Source organism: Scleropages formosus, chromosome 9, assembly GCF_900964775.1.
Source record: "Scleropages formosus chromosome 9, fSclFor1.1, whole genome shotgun sequence".
Taxonomy (NCBI): domain Eukaryota; kingdom Metazoa; phylum Chordata; class Actinopteri; order Osteoglossiformes; family Osteoglossidae; genus Scleropages; species Scleropages formosus.
This window is the reverse complement of record NC_041814.1, coordinates 1815905-1825972: the sequence shown is the minus strand read 5'-3', so window position 1 is coordinate 1825972 and position 10068 is coordinate 1815905.

Sequence of the window (10068 nt, the reverse complement as noted above, 5' to 3'; positions counted from 1 at the left end):
GAAACATGAATGAAAAGATGATCATTCCACAGCAACGAACAGGTCATTTCCCTTTAGGCTTTGTTTTAGCCGCGGCCTTGCTGGTCTGGGCAGCAGTTCATCATTCAGGTGGCAGAGATGCGGATGGATCAGATTCGTGCTTCATCTTAATGAGCACCAATACACTTTATGACAGCAGTTAAGAAGCAAACGAGCCGAAACATCCAGCCTGATGGAAAACATTTTTTTTTTTTCCAAACCGCTTGTCCCATACGGGGTCGCGGAGCCTACCCGGCAACACAGGGCATAGGGCCGGAGGGAGAGGGGACGCACCCAGGACGGGACGCCAGTCCATCACAAGGCACCCCAAGCGGGACTCGAACCCTAGACCCGCTGGAGAGCAGGACCCAGTCCAACCCACTGCGCCACTGCACCCCCCGGAAAAACATATTCTATGCATTAATAGGCAACAAAGGGTCACAGGTACTCTGACCCTGCCTCTGCAAGGAACCTGCAAGGCATTCATGTGTGGGGTTCCCAAGAAACTGACTAATGCGTGCGGGAAGTGTGTCTTATGGTGTGTGAGGCTAAAAGACGGGCTTTAAGGAGCACAGATGAAATACCTGAAAGAGGTTTGCTCAGATAATGTCAGTAGCGGTGAGGTTGTACACAGGGTACATTTTGTCTACGTAAATCAGTCATCGGTCAATTCACTGGTCACTGCATGCAGAGTCGGAGCGGCAGCTCAGACAGCAGAAGCAGACACACACAGTGTGGCGAAGGCCACGCTTCTCACTGATGTGTGACACCCTGCCGCTCCTTCATCCCTTCATTAAACTGGAGCAATGAAGAGGGAGACAACAGGTAATAATAGATGTGCTCGATTCATAGCTAAACAGCGAAAATAGGACATCCGTCCCTCCTAATCATGACTACACTGCAGGGTCAAAAAACTGGCATGCCTTATTGTATCTGGCACACAAGAAAGAGGGGATCTGCTCTGGGAAATGATGCGTGGAAGGAAAGGAAAGGAAAAAGAGCAAAGACGCGCAGGAACGGCAGCAGGGAGGGGATGAGGTTGCGGAGTGCTGCTTGACTTACCTTGAGAGCATCAGCCGGCGCCAATGAATGACATTGAAAGGTTGCACAAACGGGCGCTGGACTTGTCACAGGCGGCCGCACGATGGCAGCTGATGCAGGGCCTCAGAGGTCATCTGGGAAGACGTTGCTCTCTTTCTCATCACGCTGGGCTTGGCTTTTCATGTCATTCACAGGGCTGTCGGGTGATCAGGAGAATGAGGGAGCCTCAAAGGCATCCGAGAGTGAATTCCTCTGCAGTGACTGCTACTTTTACTTCCTGGTATGACACAATGAAGCATGATGCTCAGGCTTATTTGCATAAAAGGCAGAGTTCCAAAAAAAGGGAGCAAATGAACTCACTCAGGTAATAAGAAGGATGTTAGGCCAGGTGTTATTCATGCATGAGCACAGGACAGGTGGTACTGCAGTGGTTTGGTCGCAAACGGAGTAACCAGAGGGTTTCTAGTCCTGGGAGGCACACTCTAGTACTTGTGTACAAAGTGGCACATGATTTCTCGAATGGTTTCGTTTTGACATGTCAAGCTCTTGGTGCGGCTTGCTGTTGGAGGGAGACGTCCACAAACTCATCGCTACAGCAGCTGTTTTTCTAGCCACATGGCACTGGGTCCTGTTTCACAATCTGCTCTCGGTTTTTGCTTTTAAGCTCCGTTTAATGCATTCGGCTGAGTCGGCGTTTTTTGCAAATTTCAGCAAGGGTGACTCATTTGTGAGAGGGTCCGTTTCTTATGGCTCTGCATTAAGGCTTCTCGGAAGCGGGAAGCACAGCAGTGAGCGATACGCACTTGGCACTGGTGGACCGGCAGTCCGTCTCACATGATGGAGCTGAAGGGGACACCAGATATCTTCAGCTAAGCAAGACTCAGATTTCGAAAAAGGTAGAATGTAAAGACGCTGAGCGTATCCAATAAAGTCTTTGGCAAAATGTGGAACAGTTCAGTGCTACTCTTTAAACTGCTCATCTAAGGCATCACTGCAGAGGTGAGGTGGCTGTGCAAGAAGGCCGATGCTTCAACTGTCCAAAACATGGCTTGAAAAGTTTTATATCACATTTTCATGAATGTGAATTAAACTGTAAAATGACTTGAGTGATCAAAAAGTAATGGTCACACCATAAGAGCCCAAAAATGACAAATGATATTCGAAATCACCCCTTTCACTTTGTCCGAAAGTGCTGCGAATGAAAAAAAAAAAAAAAAAACATCAAGTGGCCAAAAAGTTTAATTCATTTTTTATTAAAGCAGCAAAGTTACCAGAAAGAAACATGAATAATTTCCTTGTGTATTTATATTTTCTTTCAAACATTTTGACAAGAACAAAACTATGAAAGTACAGTTATTTTATTCACAAATATTATGCTTTTGTTTATGGTTTGCATATTCCGAAGCCGCATTTTTTTAAGTGTTACAAGCATAAGCAGAGAAGACAAGAAATAGAGACTAATATGACTGTACTATGAATATGGAGCAAAACAAACAGGGAATTTAGGAGAAAGACGTGTGAGAGATGTGTGAGCAGGGCACACGGGGAAGATCAGAACCAGATGGCTGTGAAGGCTGACAAAGGTTTCCTATAAGGTGCTTACATCCTGCTCGTACTATAAAGTGTGACATGATGTTACATGCAAGTGCCTGCAAAGGTGTTTGACTGCTAGTGTGTCAGAAATTATGCACTACAATAAATAATAAAAAACAGAAGAGTAGAATAGAATAAAAAAATTGTTTGTTATATGATTTCATTTATAATAATAATAATAATAAGAAGAAGAAGAAGAAGAAGAAGAAGAAGAAGAAGAAGAAGAAGAAATTAATGCTGATCATGATGGCAATTGGAAGGATTTAGTCTCATGAGGGATGGAGGTATGATGGGGACTGTGGTTTGGCCCCTGAGCACCACAAAGTAAAATGCTTTTCTCCATCTTCTGCATCTAAGTAGCTTTTGAGACTAATTCACCTCATCTGATGAATCAGGGTATGGAACGCAGGAGGTTTTATACATCCACTCAATAATACACACGCACATAGAATGCATAGACACATCTTTACACACATAGAACCACACACGCATGTAAAATACATATTCATAAGAATAGATGTGCATATACACCTGAATTAGTCCTATATAACTGACAGTGGGTACAGCGTATCCTGGAACGTTGAAAACCGCTGAGATACAGTATAACCTGCTTTAGAAATCTTTTTGTCCACAGTGAGGGACAGACCCTCCTGGAGCAAAATATGGAGAGGGATCAGAGGCCAAAGATCAGCAAATCAAGCTTCTCCCCACTTTTCAGATTCACCTTCTCCCCAACATCCTTGAGGTGTCTTAAAGAAGCTGAGATTAAAGCTTCACTGAATTCGGAGATGGTGTTTCTGTGTCCTCTTGTGTGAAGAACCAGGCAGTTGTCACAGTGGCATAAATCAACTGTATTTCTATAATTCCAGGGATCTGACCACCGTAGACAGGAGCTGGGTCATTCTGAAGTCAGTGTGTTTACATTTACTCTTTCTTTAATTCATTTAGCAGACACTTTTCTTCAAAGCAAAGTACAACTCAATACAATTTGTGCATTACATTAAGAGAAAGAGACATGGCTGCAGACGTGTGACTCTTAAGTAAACCTAGTTTGTTACGTACTTTCCACTTGATGCACCGATGTTCATCGCTTTAGTAGGTGCATAAAATGCAGGATAGATGAATCCTGATAACCTTCTTACAATTTTTTTTTTCATTTTTTTATAAGGTACACAAACATTTACATACAATACAGGAGTAGCAGCTGTGTAAAAGCTTATCTGGGGATGATCAGAAAGTTGCGGTGCATGGACATTTACACCATACATGAGCTGGGGAGATCTTGGGCGAAATGGGTCCAGAAAAGGTGAGTTTTCAGACCCTTCTTGAATGTAGACAGAGTTTCTGCAGTTCTGAGTGAGGGGAAGGTCATTCCAGCACAATGGAGCCAGAACCAAGAACCTCCGTGCTTTACCTTTCATGTGCGGGACCATCAAGTGAGCAGAAGTAGACGAGCAAAGGGGTCTGGTTGGGGTGTAGCGGTTGATCAAGACCTGTAAATAGCTGGAAGCAGTTCTATTGATGCATTTGTAGGCAACAACCAGGGTGTTAAATTTGATCCAGGCAGCTATAGGAAGTCAGTGCAGAGAAATGTGTAGAGGAGATACATGGGAACACTTTGGCAAGTCAAACACAGCTCATGCAGCAGCATTCTGGTATCAGCTGTAGAGGTTTAATGGCAGTAGCAGGAAGACCACACAGGAGAGAGTTCCAGTAGTACAGACGGGATGTTACCATGGCCTGGACAAGTAGCTGGGCAAAATCAGTTGTGAGTTAGGGACGGATCCTACGAGTATTATGCAGGACGTATCTGCAGGACCAGGTTGTGACTTCGATGTGCTGAGAGAAAGACAGACTTGAGTCAATCGTCACTCCCAGACTTTTAGCCGAGGAGGTAGGCAAAATGAGTGAGTTGCCCAGTTTGATCGATAGATTGTGACAGGGAGTGGGCCAGCTGGAAGGTGAAGATTCTCTGTTTTGGAGAGGTTGAGTTGGAGGTGGTGATCAGACATCCATTCAGAGATGTCTGACAGACAAGCAGCAATGCGTGCAAAAATGTCTCATGCTCCAGGTGGAAAGGAGAGGAAGATCTGGGTATCATAAGCATAGCAGTGGTATTTGAAACCACGGGAGGCAATGACAGAGCCAAGGGAGGAGGTGTACATCAAGAAGAATAGAGGACCCAGTACCGAGCCCTGCGGGACACTGGTTGAGAGAGGCACAGGAGAAGAACGGGAGTTCCACCAGACCACTTGATAGGATCTGTCAGATAGGTAGGACTCGAACCATCTTAGGGCTGCTCCTTTGATCCCCAGCTGACTAAGAGAGGAGAGCACAATCCGGTGGTTGACAGTGTCAAATGCTGCAGACAGATCGAGGAGGATGAGGACTGAGGAGAGGGAGGCAGCTCTAGCAGCTTGGAAAGATTCACATCCCGCCAGAAGGGCGGTCTAAGTGGAGTGACCAACTTTGAAACCAGACTGATATCCATCGAGGAGATGGTTCCGGGTGAGGAATTCAGATAGGTGATCACAGGCCACTCATTCTAGAGTTTTAGACAGGAAGGAGATGAGGGAGACTGGTCTGTAGTTTTGAACAGAGTTGGGATCCAGGGAGGGTTTCTTTAACAGAGGTGAAATGAGAGCAGTTTTGAAGGCAGCTGGGAAACAACCAGAGGAGAGCAAGGAGTTGATCTTAGTGATGAAGGTGGAGAGTTGCGGGGAGATGGTCTGTAGGAGCGACGATGGGATCGACTCGAGAGCAGGCGGTGGCTCTGCGTGATATCAGGAGGTTGGAGATTTCAGATTCGGAGAGCGGCTTGAATTTGGAGAGCACAGCTACGGGAGGTCCAACGCGAACCGGGCAGGGTGATGCTGAGAACTTGTCCGTGATTGCATTTACTTTGTCTCTGAAAAACAAAGCAAAGTCACCAGCAACGAGAGAAGAAGGAGGAGGAGGCGGTGGAGGACATAGAAGGGATGAGAAGGTGGCAAAAAGTTTGTGTGGTTTTTTTTGGATGCAGACTGTATTTTGTTGTGGTAGAAGGAGGTTTTAGCTGAAGAGACAGCAGAGTGAAAATTAGCTGAGAGTAACTGGTAGACATCCAGGTCCGAGCGAGTCTTGGATTTTGGCCGTCGTCGCTCCGCAGCCTGGAGTTTGGTCCCGTTAGCACGTAACGTATCAATCAGCCATGGGGTGGCACTGGGGAGCGCTGGTCTGGAAGACAGTGGACAGAGACAGTCAAGGGAGGAAGTTAGGGCAGAGAGGAAGGTGTTAGTGACATCGTCTGTTGATAGATCCGAGAACTGTGCAGGAGAAGGAAGAGCAGACAGCGTGGCAGAGGCAAAGCAGGAAGGTGAGAGAGATTCTAAGTTGCGGCGGAAGGTGACAACGGGTGCAGAAGCAGGAGAGGAAGGTGAGGCAGGGTTGGAAGGAGACGAAGAAATGATCAGAGACATGGGATAGGGTAACAGAAGACAGGAGAGCCACAGCTACGGGAGGAGACAAGGTCAAGACAGTTGCCTGCTTTGTGAGTAGCAGGGGACTGGGACAGGGAAGGTCGAAGGACTGTAGGAGCGACAAAAGGCCGCTTGCATGAACGTCCTCAACATGCAGGTTGAAGTCACCCAGTAGAATCAGTGGAGTATTGTCCCCTGGGAGAGAGCTCAACGGGATGTCGAGGTCATCCAAGAAGCATCCGAGAGGGATAAGGAGAGCGATAAAGAACAACCAGTAGAGAGAGCTGCAGGTGTGGCTGAGTTGTTTGGGGTGATCCAGGTTGCGGTTAGGGCTGGGAAGTCCAGTGAGATGGGAGGCGTAGACTGGTCAGCCTTTCTCACAGCAGACTGGCAGTTCCAGAGTCCCATGGAGAAATTAAAGCAGGATGGAGGGTTTGACAGGTGAGGATAAATCAGGATGCTGTAGCAGCAGGAGCGTCCTGGTGTCCGGTGGTGGCGACGTCGCACGGCTCGATTGCCGTAGACGACTTTTATGGTCGACATGTTTGACGCATGATCCCTCGCCGAACACGATGCCGGCGGTCTTCCTCAGTGGAATGACTCCCACAGGTAGACTCCCTCGTCCCTCACCCCGAGTCTTCGCACCAAGAGGCTGCCACAACCGCTGCCGCTACGGGTTACCAGCCGCTATTTAAACCGGGCTGAGATTCCTAATCAAAATCAAAACTACTCCAACAATGGCAACCAAAACAAGCAACCAAACAGACGCGATTACTTACCTGAAACACCACGAACTGCAGCGACGGACCTCCAACGCAAAAAGTAACGCACAGCGATGCTACAGGATGTCTTTGAACGCTGTGAGCGCGCACACACCCTCACTCGCACACTGTTAACGACGTAACGTCAGTGGAATAATTGTCTGCAGAACAGCACAAAAAGATTTTCCGCTGTGCCATTTGTACTATGAAACAGTGTGGTGTTCAGATTTATTAGTCATAGAAATGTATTAATCATAGAAATTGTTCAGCTTGGAAACTGGTAATACTTCTTTATAATGTGTTTTAAGGTTGTGCACTGTGTTATGAAATGGAAAATCACTGTGGGACAGGCTGTACCAGGCACCAGGTCGAGGTGACCTGATAGCGGTCCTGCTTGCGTACCAAGACCATGTCATCACAGGCGGATGTTCCTTCCTCGCCTGCAAGAAAGGTCACTTTAAGGAAGAGGAGTTGGATGTTTCTGTCTTCGGACGAAAATGTTTTGAGAACAAGGAGAATGGAGAATTACCGAGACCAGAGAAGTGGACGCACCTGTTGAAACGCCTACAAATGCATTATGTATGAACGTGCAAAATAAAGAAGGGCGAAGAGGAACGGTCGGGGAGACAGCCAACTTCCGGGGCTCCCCCATCGGCCGATGTTGTCATGGAAAGTTTCTGTGTGTCTGAGTGTATTTCTTTCAAGGTCTCTGACGGCAGTTTTCCTTGGTTATAAATCTCGAGTTTCACATTTTTACACCGGGAGTTTAAAGAGTGATTGACTATGAACACAACGTTCTGCTCCCTGTCACCTACATGACCCGGTTGCTTTCTGCTCCCCAACCAAACTGCTAGGCTCCTCCACGTCCGGTCTGCTGGTGGTCCCATGGACAAGAGGTCCAAAGAGAAAAACCCAAAGATTCTTGGTTCTAGCTCCATGGCGGAATGATTGCTCTCTGCCACTCAGAACTGTTGAATCCCTCTCAAGGTTCATGAATGTCTCAAATCATCTCTTTCAGACTAACTGCTCTCCTATCCAATCCAAAAAAAAAATCATTTGTCACAAACACCTTTTATTTCCCACCAATTCTGTGTGCAGGTATGTGCACATGGTACCAGAGAGCCTCGGGTCATAACTTAACGATTTACTTTGTGGTCGTGTCGTAGAACTTGAGGCTTTCTCTTCTGGACGGGAGGGGTAGAGTAGTGAGCTAATCACCTCTTGGGGGTGTGTTGGGGTTGGTGTACAAGAGCACTGGCTCCGCAGATCAGGGAGCCCCAACTGTTTTGTATGGGGTTACTGGGTATGACTTGGAGACAGACCAGTAGAAGATGAGTTCAACTCCCACCAGGAGAATTTTTCCCTTTTCTGGGACTTCTTGCCCAGAGGGTCACCTCAGCTGGAGCTGTTTTGACTCCGGCGCTGCTTGTATTTTCGTCTTCGTAATTGTTCTTAAAAGTCTCTGGAGGTTCAGAGACCTTTTCTTCGAAAAGACCGCGGAGTTCGTTTTATTTTAACGACACTGATTTCGTTCCAAACGGTCCTTACGTCAACGGCTTCCGGCTGAGTTTCTGCGACTCTATTATATGGAAGGTTTCCAGGAGGAACAGGCAGCCTAATGATGTAAAACGCAACACAGTCATCATCGCAGCTGATGTAACCAGTGTTCCAGAGTTTCATCTGCAGATGATGTTGTACCTTTAGACCTCATCAGGAGGAGTGTGAAGAGTCTGGGATGAAAATCAGTACCTCCAGGTCATTTCCTGGAAGAGACCTGAACAACTACCCATAGCAGGGGTGTTTGGATTCGTTTTGCAAACTAACGGAGGCGTCTGTGGACCATTCTTTGACTCTCCCGTCAGAGCTCTTCTCCAACGGAGACGACACCACGAGCGTAAGTCTCCAGACATGTGAGCTCTGAGATTTACTGAGACACACAAGCATCTGGGCAGGCCAAGGTGATGGTCCATTACTGGAAAAGATTATTGTTACCTCTCACAAAGTAACAGTGAATCAACTCACGTTGTGATTATTAACGATATTCCTTTACGCACGTTTTCACTTTGGAATTTAAATGGAGATATCATTCTTTCCATTGTCCGGATTTCAACTTTTTTTGCTTTAGGTCTCATTTATGGTATGAATGGTATAAAAGTCATACGATGCAAAAATGAGGAGAGAAAAGAAACAACTGAGATATGCGGGAGACGCCATGTCGATGACCATTGTTTCGGAGGCTCGTCTTTTGAGTCAAAATTTCTGTAAAGCACTTCTTGCGTCTGTATCTTGTTATGTGGGCGGCACAGTGCCACAGCGCCTGCGTGGTGCGAGAGGACGTGGGTTCGATCCCCGCTCGGTCTGTGTGGAGTTTGCATGTTCTCCCCATGTCTGTGTGGGTTTCCTCCGGGTGCTCTGGTTTCCTCCCACAGTCCAAAGACATGCTGTTCAGTTTCCCCCATAGTGTGTGTGGGTTCCACTGATGTATGGATGAGTGGCCCAGTGTATGTAATGTATCTAGTAGTGTAAGTCACCATGGTGAATAAGGTGTGTGGGCTGGTAACACTACATAGAGTTGATTTAAAGTTGCTTTGGAGAAAAGCATCTGCTAAATAAATTAATGTAAATGTACACCTGTTTGTTTGGCAGGCACTTTTCTTCAAAGTGACGCACCGCTCTGAGAGAACGAAAGTGCACTACGCCAACAGGTGAAGAGACGTAGACGCAGATACGCGATTCTCGAGGTACGTTCGGTTTGTCTGACGGCACCATTCAAACCGGCACACATTACATGGGTGCTGCATATGGAACTGGTAGAGATCACAACCCTTTTTAAAACAGATAACATTAACAAGCATCATTTAGAAGAAACTCAATCTCAAGTATAGGGCTCATCAGTTATTGTGCTCGTCCTCGAAGAAGGGCCACTGAAGATAGTCAGACTTAGCAAAAGAAAAGTTGCGACACCTCAACCTGCTTGTTGGAAGATTCTCCCATCCAATTCACAGAGAAAAATGATGCTCAGTATTTCTGACTGGGAAGGGGTGCCATAGTTCAGTCTGACATACACACACACACATTTTCTGAACCGCTTGTCCCATGCGGGGTTTCGGGGAACCGGAGCCTACCCGGCAACACAGGGCGTAAGGCCGGAGGGGGAGGGAACACACTCCGGACGGGATGCCAGTCCGCCGCAAGGC